We start from the raw sequence: 14,663 nt of genomic DNA on the forward strand, positions 1-14,663 counted from the left end.
TTTTTAATACAATTACCATCATTCTTGATTACGGACTTAATGTTCTCAACAATCATGAATGTCATAGTGCTTTAATTGTCCAGTTATTCCTGAACTGCCTTGATGATGTCTTCTTGACCTTCTTTATTTAGGCACAGGAGCCTCTATTTTTTTAAAAAAAGGAGAGATATAAGGTAATGAAAGACCAGGAGAAGGCACTGGAACCTAAAGAGTAATTCTTGATACTCCAGCTATCTTAGTCGTAAACTTTACTAATGCCCAGTTAAGACAGTCTGAGAGCCTTAGACACACCATTCATTTGAGCGACCCTCCACAGCTCACTTTTCTTGATATTCTGACGAGGAATATTAGGAGAAACTAAAGGATTATTCTGGAGTTGGTTAAAAACCGGGGCCTTAGGAGTCTAGTGAAAATATTATTAAATACTATTCAATTAAAAATAATGTATCTCTTTTCTGAAAAAAAAAATATCGATATTTTCGAAAATTACGTTGAAAAATGCTAAAACGCTATGCTTGTAAAGAAAAGAAAATGTATCTGATGATTTCTATGAAAATGAATTTTTATTTCACCAAAAGAGTTATTAGTCTCGAAATACGATTTTGTGTTGATTCACTTTAAAAGTTTTGTTTCACTTTTTCATTTGAGTCTGCTGCCGACAAAGTGTAAGATATGGATCGTTCAGATTTAATCTATGATTGATTAACAAACTAAGCCATTTTAAAAGCGATACATGCAAATCTTAAGAATATTACTTTTTTACTTTTTAATCTGATTGATTTAAAAAAGAAAATATTTAATTCGTGATATATTCAATTAAAAATAATAAATATTTGTATAGAATTATTACATTTTTTCATTTTTCAAATGCAGACCAGATATAACATGTTGCCGTGTTAGTATAAACGTACATTCATCTAGTAATTGGCAAATTACTTCGCCACTGCACCTCGGTCATCTCGATTGATAATCTCTACCGATAAACTTTAAAATAGACCTTTTAGCGATCATTAAAAATCGGAATTCTTTCAGCTTCCTTCATTTATTTCATATCCATTTATTCCTATTTTCCTTCATTTATTTATTTATTACGATTATTATTATTATTATTATTTTTTTTTGGATATTCCGTACGTAGAACTTCATTGTGTTTATGAGTTAAGAGTTAAATAATGGTAAAATTAACAGTTACAGTTAATGAAATATTACATTTCTCTGTTTTCTGCACAGGAAAGTAATTTTAATTAGATTTTTAAATTAATGTGTTTCAATATAATACTAGTTAATCAGCGCGTGTATCTCACACATTATATAATTTTAATTTGATTTTAAAATTAATGTATTTAAATATAATACTAGTAAATCAGCACGTAGTTAAAAATCATTAAAATCTGTCTCACACATGATGAAAATATGAAATATAATATTTTTTAAGCAATAGATACTTAAAGTAGGGTGAGAAATGGAGTGAACTTCACACGTGTAATAGAGGTCAAATAACACTAATACAAACGTAATCTAATTACAATTTAAAACAGTCCCTTCGTGCTCAGCATACAAAAATATATACACAAAAATGTATTAATAATGCAACTTAATGTATAAAATGTATTAATAATACAAATTTATCGATTAAAATTATATACACGTAGACGCAGAGCCTAAAACACTAGAAGAAATAGTAGAAGAAATATTAGTGAATCTTAAAAGTTTCCTTTCCGCATATAATTTATACAGGAAGCTATTAAATAAAATTATATACTAATTTTTATGTCATCTTCTCACCAATTATCCAGATAAAAAATGAAACGTGAATAAATTTCTCCTGAATTTGTTACTTTTGTTTAATTTCCTTAAATCAGTATTTTACTTTATCTTATTTTAATTCATAAAATGATGCAAGTTTCTTAGGGCTAGCTTGCACGTGTTTCGGACAAGTGCTGCGATGACAAGAGGCGGAAAGGAAATATTTAATATAGCTATTTTGATAGACAATCTGAAAAAAAAATCAAATTTTCCTTTTATTTATTTATTTTATGTATTTGTAAGGTGGCTTTTGAAGAGTTCTACGTCGACGAAAAGCTTTTGTTTCTTTCCATTCTCTTGACATGCAGGACTCTCAATTATGCTAATTGTAAAACAGTTTGACCCATCTTTATTAAGCTACTCATTCACGTTGCTTTTATTTTGTAGCTTGTTTTCTTTTATTTCCATAAACGTGAAAATTTTATCTCTATGTGTCTCCTTTCTTTAACACAAACTGACGTTTGTGTTAAAACGCGCATTCACAAAACAAGAAACGCATGTATAGTCATCTCATTAAAATGTCGCCTAATCCTGATTTAGCGAGATCCGGATTTATGATTTCTCCAATTTAACGGGTTTTTTTTTTCTGTTGGTTTTGGACGAAGTACATAAAACTATTGTCAAATTATTCCTGATTTAAAGATGGAATATTATAAACTAGCAGCTACGCGGCCAGCCTTCGTCTGGCTTTTAAATGTACCGGGAAAATGCCTAAAGGGAATACCAAACGTTAAATTCAAAAACTGCGCAGAATTTTACTCTGCATTACAACTTTATCAAAAAAAATTTAAAAATGTATTACATGAAACAAAATTACAATGAAATAAGCAATATCCCTTAATACAAATATTAATTATCCTAATAAATAAATTAACCAACTTCCCGATACAAAATCTTAAGAATTCAAATGGTATAAAGGATGTTAAGAACTTTGTTTCCTAAAAAAATCATGCAACACTTGTTACATATTAATTAAAATTATATATAATTAAAACATAATATAAAAAATTACATTGAAATAAGCAATAAATCTCATATTTTCAAGAGAAAACAGTCAACAGTCCAGCATCCAAAGCAATGAATGAAAAACTGTTTCCAAAACCACATTTCTAAACGAATGAAACTATTCAAAATGATGCGAAAAAATGGAAGAGATAAAATTAAAAAAAAATCCTTATTCGAATTTTGAAAAAAAATCGCTCCGAGGGGCACTGGCTCTTGTCTAGATGCACCTACATACTAAATTTCGTAGCCCCTGGGTCTATTAACTCAGCATCAACGAAAGACACACAAACTCCTTCTTTTATTATATGTAGAGATAACATAGACTATAATAACAAAATGCTTATCATAACTAACGTATAATTTTTATATTAATTCTTTCCAGTTACTTCCACTTCTTTTATCAACCTTAACAGTAGGTAAATAAGGCGAAACTTTAATAGCGATCGAAGATGTAGTTTGAGCGAGTGTTTGGCAATGCACCAGAAAAGTTGCTTGCTTACTGATCTCCATTTAAAAAATTACTTTGGTTAATACTACGTTTCATAATAATCCGCAGAAAAATGCTCATCACTTCATCTCTTAATATCCGAAATTTTTTTCGAAGCTGTTATTTTATTTTTAGCTACTTACAAATGCAAGTATTCTGCTAATCAATTTATGTAGGTCCTCTGAATATGAAATTCGACTTTAATATCAAATAGCTGCATGATTGTTTTCGTATGGGATTAAAACTGTTTTGTTTTATTTATTATGATGCGTATAATTTTTTTAATATAAGAGTAGGAAGCGGTGGAATACATATAAAGTTAGATTTCGTAATTTTTACATTGACTTCTTTAAATTTAAATATACCAAAACAATATTTGCGTCGTTTACAAAAAATTGTAGTAGGAAATATATGTCTATGACCAAAGGTTAAGAAAATAAAGGCCAGGTAAGAACTTTTAAGGATACGGTGTCTGCACTATTATTATAAAAAATAAATGAAACTCTAATACATCTCGTGATCCACATTTTATAAACCTCTCTATAAGAGCCATTTGCAGCTGTGTGATTGTGCTATACACGTGATATTTTCATCTAAACTTCGCTATTTGCGAGTTCTCTTTAATTAAGAATAATGCATTGTTCAGTATATTGTAAATTGTGATTCTAGAGTTGAAATTTGTGAGTCTCGTGTTCGGTGAGAAAAAGAAAGAGAGAAAATCAAAGTAAAAAGGAAAGAAGAGAAAAGAAAAACCTCGTGATTTACATTTAAGAAACCACTCTTCAAGAACCATTTGCAGCTATCAGACTGGGCTAAACACACGATATTTTCATCTAAATTTCGCTATTTGCAAGCTCTTTTTAATTAAAAATAATGTTTGTTTTCAAAACATTGTAAATTGTGATTCTAGAGTTGAAATGTTTTGAGTCTCATACCCGAGGGAAAAAAAGAAAGAAACGTAAAGAAAAAAAGAAAAGAAAAAATTATAATGAACAGAATGTGAATGCTGTATTCCAGAAACGAAGATGGAAAAGTGGGATGAATACAGTGAGAAAGTGAGAATAACGAACGCGAGAAACAGAAACAGTCAACTATGATAAATCAAACATGGTTCTACGAAAGTACTTGCTGGTGTTCGTATGGACTACTTGCTGATATTGGTATGGACTCTGAAGTTTACGAATGGAAGCAAACAGTATACACGACATTTTAGAATGTAAATTTTTATTAGGCATGCTTGTGATATATAAAAGTCTAGATCTATAAATATTAAAAAAAATGTTAGTATTTTGTCATCAAAAAACGATGGGCCTAATTATAAATCTTAGTTATCATTATCTTATCATTTATCTTAGTTATCATTAATTCTTAGATTTAATGTCAAAAATAATTTAAAAAAATTTATGTTTTGACTAGGGACGGGCGAAGCAGCCTTGTGCAAAGAAGCTTTTTTCAGTAGTAACAACGCCTTCATCCTTGACTGTAGCAAGATCGTATGAATATGGCTATCATGCAGTAAAAAGCGCAGTGTGAGGTATTGTATCATATGCAAAACTTATAATTGTGCATCTCAGTTTTTCTTCGACCTTCTATAAAACACAGCTAGACATTTAGGCTTACTATATTAAGGGAATGAGAACTCACAACAATGAGCGTTTGCGATGAGGGAAGACAGGACACATGTCCCTGATGGAATCGAGTAGAAACTGTGTTTTTGCTTTATCGATGCATATTGGTATAATTAATTGTCTCCATTCTCTTCTCATCTTAAAAATTTTCTGAGGATGTTCACATGTTTCGCGTTTTATGAAAAAATATTTTTAATTCTTAAAATGCCTATAACATATACGTCACAGAAACCTGTATGACGGATAAAAATTGGTAAGAAAGGATAAAAGGAAATCGTACAGCAAGGACAGAAAAATACTTATTTTATTTTTTATTATGACAAAGCACCCTATCTAAAGCACCCTAAGGATATCTGTCTAAGAGGAGGGAAACCATTCTGGAGGACTTTCTAGGGAAATTGTGTCATATTCATGTTACGCATGAGGAAAACCACGAAAACGCCCGTGCAACCAACCTTTTTGCCTGGAACAGAAGCCAGGTCGAACTACTAGTATTCGACTGCTCGCCCACTGGTTGACAAAAAATAGTTAAAATACTGAAAAGTAACAGATTATTTTTTGCAACAGCTCTACTTAATATTTTCCTTAGAAATTCTTTATTGGATTTTATACATATTTTCATAAAGACATTTAACTGAATATTTAGATTTTACTTTAAAGTTTAAAATTTTCTTCAATGTAATAACTTAATTCTTTTTTATCAAATAAGTCCACACTTTGTCTCTCCTTCTTTAATCAAATATTTATAGTTAAAAAATTCCGGTACTTACATATTATCCCATCGACCGTGAAAACTACCTGCAATCAAATTCCTGAAAGTTGAAGTAGATTAGCCAAAGTTTTGCCTATCGTTCCTTGGAATTCTGAAAGAATTGATATGTATTTATTTAATAAACAATCAGTGGTGTGTTTAAAGCGCTATGAGTACAAATTTTTGTCAGGTAATTGTTGCAATCTATTACTGTTTGTCGGCCATAGTCAGTTGATCGTAGCGTGTCTATAAAACTCATTTCTTTTGTTAGTACGATCCCATAACTTTGAAAATAATTTACTGCTTGCTGTTCTGCAGAAGGTAGTCACAAATTTCTTTCTTTCTTTCTTTTTTTTTTTTTTTTTTAATGTAAGGGAAGAATGCAGGTACAGCAGTCAACTTAATTCCTCTTTTGTAAAAACAAAACTTTTCTTTGATGCTTTAGTTGCGTATTCTGGTGTTCAGCAGGAATTTATCCTGCTCTTTACCAGAGCTTATCACGGAATCCCACTAGGGGCCGTACACATAACGGCTCTTCATAGTAATTGTTTCACCATAAAGATGTGAACATCGTCTCTGCAAAATCATTGGAGATGATATTGTGACGAGCTGAACGCTGCATATCTAGAATCAATCATGTATATAGTATCCAAAGAAAGTGCACATGTTGTGAGTGTGTTGTTACGTCATACTTACACATAACTGGCGATAAATCGAGCTGCTTGGCGACAGTTCCACGTCAAAGGGATATTACGTAATACCAAAGTCATTTCTGCCGGAACTCAGGCGGCGAACTGATTAACTAATTGGATAATTGCTGGCATTTTAAAATTCCCGAACAATATTCAACCACGGGCATAGCCCGGATGTAATTCATACAACTCCTGTACATCAGGTAAACCTATTAAAAAAATTCATCATTTATTGCCTTTGCTGCAGTTGCACTCGTATTGCAGTTTCACTCATCAACTGTAGCAAGTGCCGCAGTTGCACTCGTATAACAAGGGAGGGATCCAGCGTCCTCATTCTCATATCGACCAGTTTGCCTTCTTCCATCATTTGGTAGACTCTTAGAGAGGATCATTTTGGCCCGCCTCCAGTTTCACCTCAATATGATCCAAGGCATCCATATTCAACAATATGGCTTTTTTTCAACAGAACACGCATTACAGCACTTGTTAAGAATCATTACATCTAACAGAAGAGAAGATCGGCTCATGGCAATAGTTGCACTAGATGTTAAAGGTGCTTTTTATTCTCTCTGGTGGCCTCACATTATCCACAGCGTTGAACTAACTGGCTGTCCAGGCACCTTAATGGATATTACAAGAAGTTACTTGGAGGATAGGTACGAACAGGTCACCTTAGATGGAGGAATGGCTATGAAGCCCCTTAAGAGAGGCTGCCCAAAGGGATCGTGTCTGGGCCCGACATTAGGGAATCTTGTTGCCAATTCCGTATTCCAATTCTATGATGGCAAAGGAGTTTACTTATTGGCATATGCGGAGAACATTAACATCTTTGCAGATTGGGCAAAGAAGCACAAGCTTCAAATTTCTGCAATAAAAACAAATGCCTTAATCATTGGAAGGAAGAGCCCGCTATGAAGGAACCCGTACCTTAGACTTCAAGGAACCTCTATTAAATGCGTAAAAGAGTTAAAATATCTACGAGTGATCATCGATTCCAAGCTGTCGTGGTTGCCGCATCTAAAACGTGTGAAACAACGAATTACTGCTTTGACTAATAGCATGAAAATGATTACCTCACTATGATAGGGAATCCCAGGCAAGCTACTTAAGATCTGGTACACGACTGTGGCCGAAAGGATCGTCTTACATGGAGCGGCTATCTGGGTTACACAGACCACATCGCACATGAGATGTATGCATAATTCTATCCAGCGACCGCAACTCCTTATGGTCTGCAGGGCATATCGCACATCTCCGACAGCGGCACTACAAGTAATAGCGGGAACGCCTCCTCTTGACTTAGTCACAGAGCTAGAAGCTACAATCGTGAAGGTTTCCCGACTTGGAATCACAATTAATCTATGGGGACAAGAATGCGTCAATTCAGATTATGAACATCATTGTCCAGAAGATCCCTGCCATCCAGCGGCAAATAACCTAGAGGAGCACATCTCACTTATGAAACCAAATGACCTCATTAGTGCAGATGGAATATATACGGACGGTTCTAATTCCCTAGAGGGAACAGGCAGTGGCCTCTGCTATATCGAATACAATAGAATTACTTACCAGGGGAGAGGAAACGCGTACTTTTAACTCAGTTTTTCAGGCAGAGCTGCCAGGGATTAGAGCAGCCATAGTTTATTTGTCGGAAGCACCTCTGGCATCTAATCACATCTATACGGACTCAGCTTTAACTGCAACACCAGGGAGTGCTTCACGAAGTCCATTAATGAATAATATTAGACATCTGCTGCTACAAGTATTCCACTCAGGCAATAGGCCTCATCTGCACTGAATTCCCGCACATGTTGGCATATATGACAATGAAATGGCTGACCATATTTCCAAAGAAGCGGCATGTTCTACCACACACCCAAAAATACTGGCTTTCAAACCGGTCTCTTTTCTCAAGCAACAAACGATGTCTCGACTTATAATTAAATGACAAGACAAGTGGAATAAAAGCACCACAGGACGAAGAGTATATAAGTTCATCCCTAGAGTCTGCATAAACGGACATATTTTGCCTTACTATACCACTCACCTTTTGACAGGCCACTGCCCCTTTCCTTCTTCTCTCTACCGCTTTATTAGAGATAATGCATCTTGTGAATGTGGTGAAGAAGGCAGCCCGGATCACTTTGCATTTAGCTGCAATCTACTTAGAAATCAAAGACTCAGGCAGCCAAAGTGATAATAAGTCCGTATGGTACAAGAGCCTCCAATATAATAAATATGCAACCACCCGGCTCAAAAACATTATTGACTGGTATGCAGATAAATATTCTTAGCATAAGTCAGCAATTTTAGCATAATCAGTTCATTAAGGGAATACTATAAATAAATATGAGGGATAGGCCATTTATAATTGTAGGAAGATTATAGAAAATTAGAATGCTCCATGTCTGTGGCAGTACATTTGTAGTGTGCTGTGGTACAATACACTACATAATGTATTTGCAACTGAACGTGCCCTAATGTAGTATAGTATTACGTAGTAACTGTAGTATATATAGTATGTATATATTGGTAATTATATTTTGGAAATTGCAAATTAGTGTTGGCATTTATAAGGGTTTTTTTAACATTTTAGCAGTTGTATAGGTAAATTATTTAGTAGTTTTTTGCATTAGTCAGAGGTTGCGTTATAAGGTACAATAAATGTTTATGTATTAGCAATTGTGTAATTGTATATTGTACTGGACTTGTTATAATGTAATGTTATAATGTACTGAATTTTGTAATATGGAATATGTATTGTGGTTCAGTTTATGCCGAAAAAAGTGGTAACTGAACAAAATATTAGCATGTAATCAGAATCGTATCTAGTTAAGTTATATGCCGATGACATATTGTGCATAGTAATTGTATAATGTAATAGCGATTATAATATGTACTAGATATTGTAAGATGCAATCTTCTAGTAATGTATGGGTATTTAATCAATAATTGGATAATAAATATCATAACTGTACTTGTTAGTTATACTTGTTAGTTGTACTTGTTAGTTATACTTGTTAGTACTTGTTAGTTCTGTCATTTATCTGTAAATGTACTAGTTGTAATATACTTGTAATTGTATTAAATATTGGAAACTATGTAATATACAAGTATAACATATTTGTATAATGTACTTGGAAATGTATATAATGTACTTGGAAAGATTTATGCGCAATAACATTATAAAGTATAGGAGATTGGATAAAGTACTGTATCCAGTAAGGTAAATTTGCATGTGTGTAATGTATCAGTACTTGAAAGAGGTTTTAGTATTTACCTAGGAATGCAAAAAATACTCGTTAAGAAGTAGATTGATAAAACACTGTAATTATACCTGCTGTATAATGCATTTCTATGTAAAAATACTCGTGGAGAAGTAGACTGATAATATATTGTGTTTGTACATGCTGTATAATGCATTTCTTTAATAATATGGTACAAGTTATTGGTCTATCAAGTACTTGTAAATATATAGTGTATAGGTATAAAGTACAGGTATTGGAAGCACACATTAGTTTTATAACATATCACTTTTGTATAGTGTTTTAATAACTCAGCTATGTTTTAGTACTTATTCAAGAATGTATTAGCATTTATTCAAGAATGTATTATGTATTTGTATTATGTAATTGCATCACATTTTTGGTTTTATATTTATATTTGTGTTATATATTAGTAAGTATGCATGTATTATGCACGATGGTTAAGAGCTTCGGCTTCCTAAAAAGCACAGTGCAATTAATATCTTCAAGGGCCTTAAACTGCTAGTTGGTAACCAATTCTGTATGGATTATGTAATACTCTGAGACGGACGCTAACTGAGCGGATGTAATGATTTCAGTTGCAGTCGTATGATTGAATGTACGTGGATAGAAACAAAACGTCGCTTTAACATCTGCAAAGAAATTAACGAAACTCATACTGAACTTATTTAGCTCTAGAGGGGAAAAAAATTGAAATTTCATGCTTACTTTGTAAGATAAGTATTCAAACTGCCTCAGGTACGTTTTCTAAACAGTTTTAAAACCAGGTTTATGTTGTTTCGGCGATATTATATAATAGATTTAAAGCTGAATTAAGATGTATCCTTCATTTAATGATACTGTTGCCAATTTTGTATATATGTAACTAATTTTAGTGAAATTATATGTAAATTGTAGTATCTTTTGTGTAATGTAACATGAAAACCCTCAAGAATGCGAAGCAATGCCGGAAAAACAGGGTTACAGGGGTAAGTCTATTTATTTAACAGGCAAATGGGGCGAATTAGCGCCAAACTGGCGATGGTTTTAACGACTGAAAAATCGCCAAAAAGTTGCAAAACTTGGCGATCATTTGGCGACATTTGGGTTCTATGCCTATGTAACTGTATGTTCCTTCTAGCAATTTCGAGAAATCGAAAGTACTGGAAATTTCTCGACGGACGAGGGGAAAACATAAGACCGGAAGTAGTACTGAGTTTGAGAGTATTGATAGATCACTGTGCGAGCTTAGGCATTAAAGGTTTTTACATTTTCTTGTCTTTAACGTTCTTAGTAGTCTGAAGTGGCAGTCCACTGATTGTGTTCTGTCATACTGAGAAGACCTGTACGAGTACTTTTATGAAAAATTCCAGAACGTTTCTTTTGGAAAATAAATTTTATCAAGCTATCGTCGCAGTACTATCCTTCCTTAGAATTAAATAATGATTTTCGTTAGATAAATATCTGACCGTAAAAAAAAATAATAAATAAAAAGTACATAAGAAACTTGTTGAACATATCAGAGATTAGCTACAGAAGAATAAATTTAAACAGTTTTAAGAAGTGTTCAAGGACTTAAAGCTGGGAATAAATTTGACTGTCTTTTTTATAAACAGATTGCTTCTATCAAATGATTCAACTTTGATAGCTTTTATCGCTAAGGAAAAATAAGGATGACAAGAAAATGGACTTTATTAAGAGATATCATTAAGGTGTCACTGAGAATGCAGTATTAATTTGACTCCCTCCTGATAGATATAGGGAAACACGTGTCATGAAAAAACCATATTGTTCGAAACGAGAAAATTCAACATTAAATGACAAGGAGAAAAAGATTGCATGCACTGCGAACAGTTTCGCAGAAGTGATATTGTGGCTATTCTACTATTTAAAACAAATTTACTACTTTTATTCACTGTATTTAAAAAAGTATAAATCCTCTATGTTTAAAACAAATGCCCTTACGTAAGCCTGATTACTTGAAAGTATTCAACTAACACTTCAGAATGTTTATTCTGAAGTTAACATGTATTTCCGACGTAAGCCAAGAAGTAAGATTTTGGTTAAAAAATTCAGCCAAAATTGAAAATCCAGATTTTTTTTTTTTTTTTTTTAATGGCCGGGGTTTTTTTTTTTTTTTTTTATCTAATAGACATTAATTAGCCTTGCATCACTACAAGAGCCGAAAGTGGTGACCATTTCATTATAGAAGCACCTAATAGGGGGCCACCTTTGCCTCCTATGATGGGACAGACAGTTACAACCATGCCTTCTCCGGGATTCGAACCCTGGTCCATCGCTACTGCAGTCAGGGTATGGGTAGCCTTTTAATTTTTTTTTTCCATTTGACATGTTGTAATTATAATTGTGTATTTAACTTCAATGCATAGAGTATTTAGGACTATTAAGTACTGGATGTGCTCTGCACTTCCACATGAGAATAAGTTATGTGGGCATTATATAACTTATTGAGGCATTTGGGAAATGTCTCTTTGTATATTAATATTATAGCCTTAATTATGAATATTTTTGTTATTTTATAATTGTTATTTTGTTCTTTATATTATTATTTTTGCCATTTTGTTAGTATCATATATTTTTGCATTATTATAAGTCAATTAAAATTATTGTTTGCTGGTGAACTGGAATATTATTCTGACTGTGATAAAGAGTTCATTACAGTTATTGGAATATGTGCATTTTAAGTAAGAACAGGAGTTTAGAACTGTATCTAATTATTTTGTCGGTTATAATGCTTCCTTGTTATTAGAGTTATAATTAAATGTATGAAGTATTTAGGTCTATTGAGTTTTGATAGATTTGGTAAATGTATTTTCTATATTTGACAGAGAGTTTAGTGTTTTGTATTTGCACATAAGAATAAACATCTGAGGATGTTTTGTAGCTTTTTATAGGATCTGGAATTATAACAGCCTTGTACAGAATAACTTCTGTGTATCATGTCCATCACAATTGGGTATAAGTTCCTGTTTTCCAGTAGATGTTCTTAACTATTTTAAGCATTGTGAACTATTACAGCCAATTCAACTTAGAGCTGATTCATTTTATTAGCTGGCAAATTGGAATATACTAACTGTAATGAAAAATCAGTTGCAGCATTTGAAACATGTGCAATTATATGGTATAATTGATTGGTATATAATATGTACTGAATAATTTTTTGTACTTCATGTTTGTTACAATTGGGAATTGGTTCCTGTTTTTCTGTAGATGTTTTTATTTATTTGAAGAAATCGGGCACTATTATAGCCATTGTACAAGAATGATTAGCTGTATTTGAATATGTGCTCTTATATTGTAGACCTGTCGATTTGTATAAATTGAAATTGTTTAATTGTGCTATTTATAATCGTATAGTAAAAATTTATTATTTTAACTGCAATGAAAAATTAATTGCAGTTTTTTTAAACATGTAAATTTGTAGTATGATTGACTGGTAAATATTCTAACTATAATGAAAAATTAGTTGCAGCATTTGAAACGTGTATTTTTATGGTATGATGATTGATAAATAATATGTACTGAATAATTATGTATTTTAGGTCTATTATAATTGGGAATTAGTTCCTGTTTTCCAGTAGACGTTTTAACTACTTGAAGGAATTGTATATTATTGAAGCCTTTTCATAAACATAATTAAATACATGTAATGGAATAAATAATAGCATTTTTTAGAATATGTGCTTTATATTGCTGGAATACCAGTATATTTGTATAGACTGGTATTGTATAATAAATCTTTAGTTTTGTACAATTTAGAATTGTATTGAAAAAATTTAAGAATTAGTTTCCTTTCCTTCTTTTTTTTTTTTTTTTTTTAATCATCTAGGAGCCAAGTTATTATTTACAAAATATTTGCTTCTGCGGATAATAGTAAAATAGTGTACATATTACAATGAACTTCCCAACTGCAATTTCGGGATTGCTTTGTGGATAACTGCGACACAGTCTGCAAATTGCTATGGACACACATAATGAGGTGTGCAAACTAGGTGTTAAGGATGTATCGAAGTGGACAAATAGTATTTACATGAACAATGAACTTAACAAAAGTGTACTCCGAATTTATCAAAAGTTAATTTAGAATCCAGTTTATATGAACATAGAATAGTCTACACAACATCATATACTTTGGGCTATGGAACAACCAACTGCCTGAACTGATGTGAGAGTAGGCACAGAGTAGGCCTGTGGATAACTGCAACAAAAATACGGACACGTATCATTAGGTGTGTAACTGATAAGAACATGAAGTTATGGCGTATTGAAAAAGACATAGGTTTAGAAACTGGTTAATATATAAGTTCCACTCTCCACAATATAGATCCTATCGATGACAATGTAATGATTAATTGATTGTATATTTATTTTTTATACGGATTATTATGTAACAATATTGTATAGATGACATTGTCAATTTAGCATAATGCCGCCAGCAGTGGATGGTAGATTCTTTTCCGTCGCATGGACATAACTCTGATTGGTATAGAACCTTAGGTCGGAGGTCCATACGACGGCGTTTCGGTCACTTACACTGAGCGGCACAAAATCCGGATATAGTATATTATATACGATTAATTTAAAACTGTCCTATAAATCAAGCTACATATCCTCAAAAGTCGTCTAATTTAGGATTAAATTAAAAATATTATTTTCAAAATTATTTATCCTACATCGTTTTCGCAATTGAATTGCAGTCAAACACCGCTACAGCGAATGCAGCTTATTACGAGCCCCCGGATATAATGAAATAACTTTTTAGTTCCATCTATCCAATTTCCTGTAGCCTTAATGTTCTTTTGTAACTTCCAAATGTATGAACATTTAGAAAATATTCGGATATAGCTAATTTTCTGGATATTTTAGATTGAAAGCTTTCTGTATTTTTCCCTTTTTGCAGATTTTTTTTTGCAATTTTCAACTAAAAAATCAGGAGCAGCATCTGGCCTCATTTAAATTATTTCTCGTGTTTAAGGGTGGAAAAATGTATGATGAAAACATGGATAGAAAAAGGGCTAGAACAGTGAT

The 14,663-nt window shown here is 32.4% G+C and overlaps 1 long non-coding RNA gene across 2 annotated transcripts in view; it reads right to left on the reverse strand.

Annotated features, from left to right (window-relative positions):
* The window catches only part of LOC118198856 (uncharacterized), a 468,506-nt gene that overhangs the window by 53,509 nt on the left and 400,334 nt on the right, over positions 1–14,663 (reverse strand). Inside the window, exon 6 of one of the 2 annotated variants that reach the window (XR_015042503.1) lies at positions 5,697–5,789. The exons of the other annotated variant lie outside the window; for it this stretch is intronic. This is a non-coding gene — a long non-coding RNA (uncharacterized LOC118198856). The remainder of the gene's footprint in view (positions 1–5,696; positions 5,790–14,663) is intronic. 2 annotated transcript variants of the gene reach the window in all.

Source organism: Stegodyphus dumicola, chromosome 8 (assembly GCF_044657685.1).
Source record: "Stegodyphus dumicola isolate Sdum_Otavi_A_Nest chromosome 8, ASM4465768v1".
NCBI lineage: Eukaryota > Metazoa > Arthropoda > Arachnida > Araneae > Eresidae > Stegodyphus > Stegodyphus dumicola.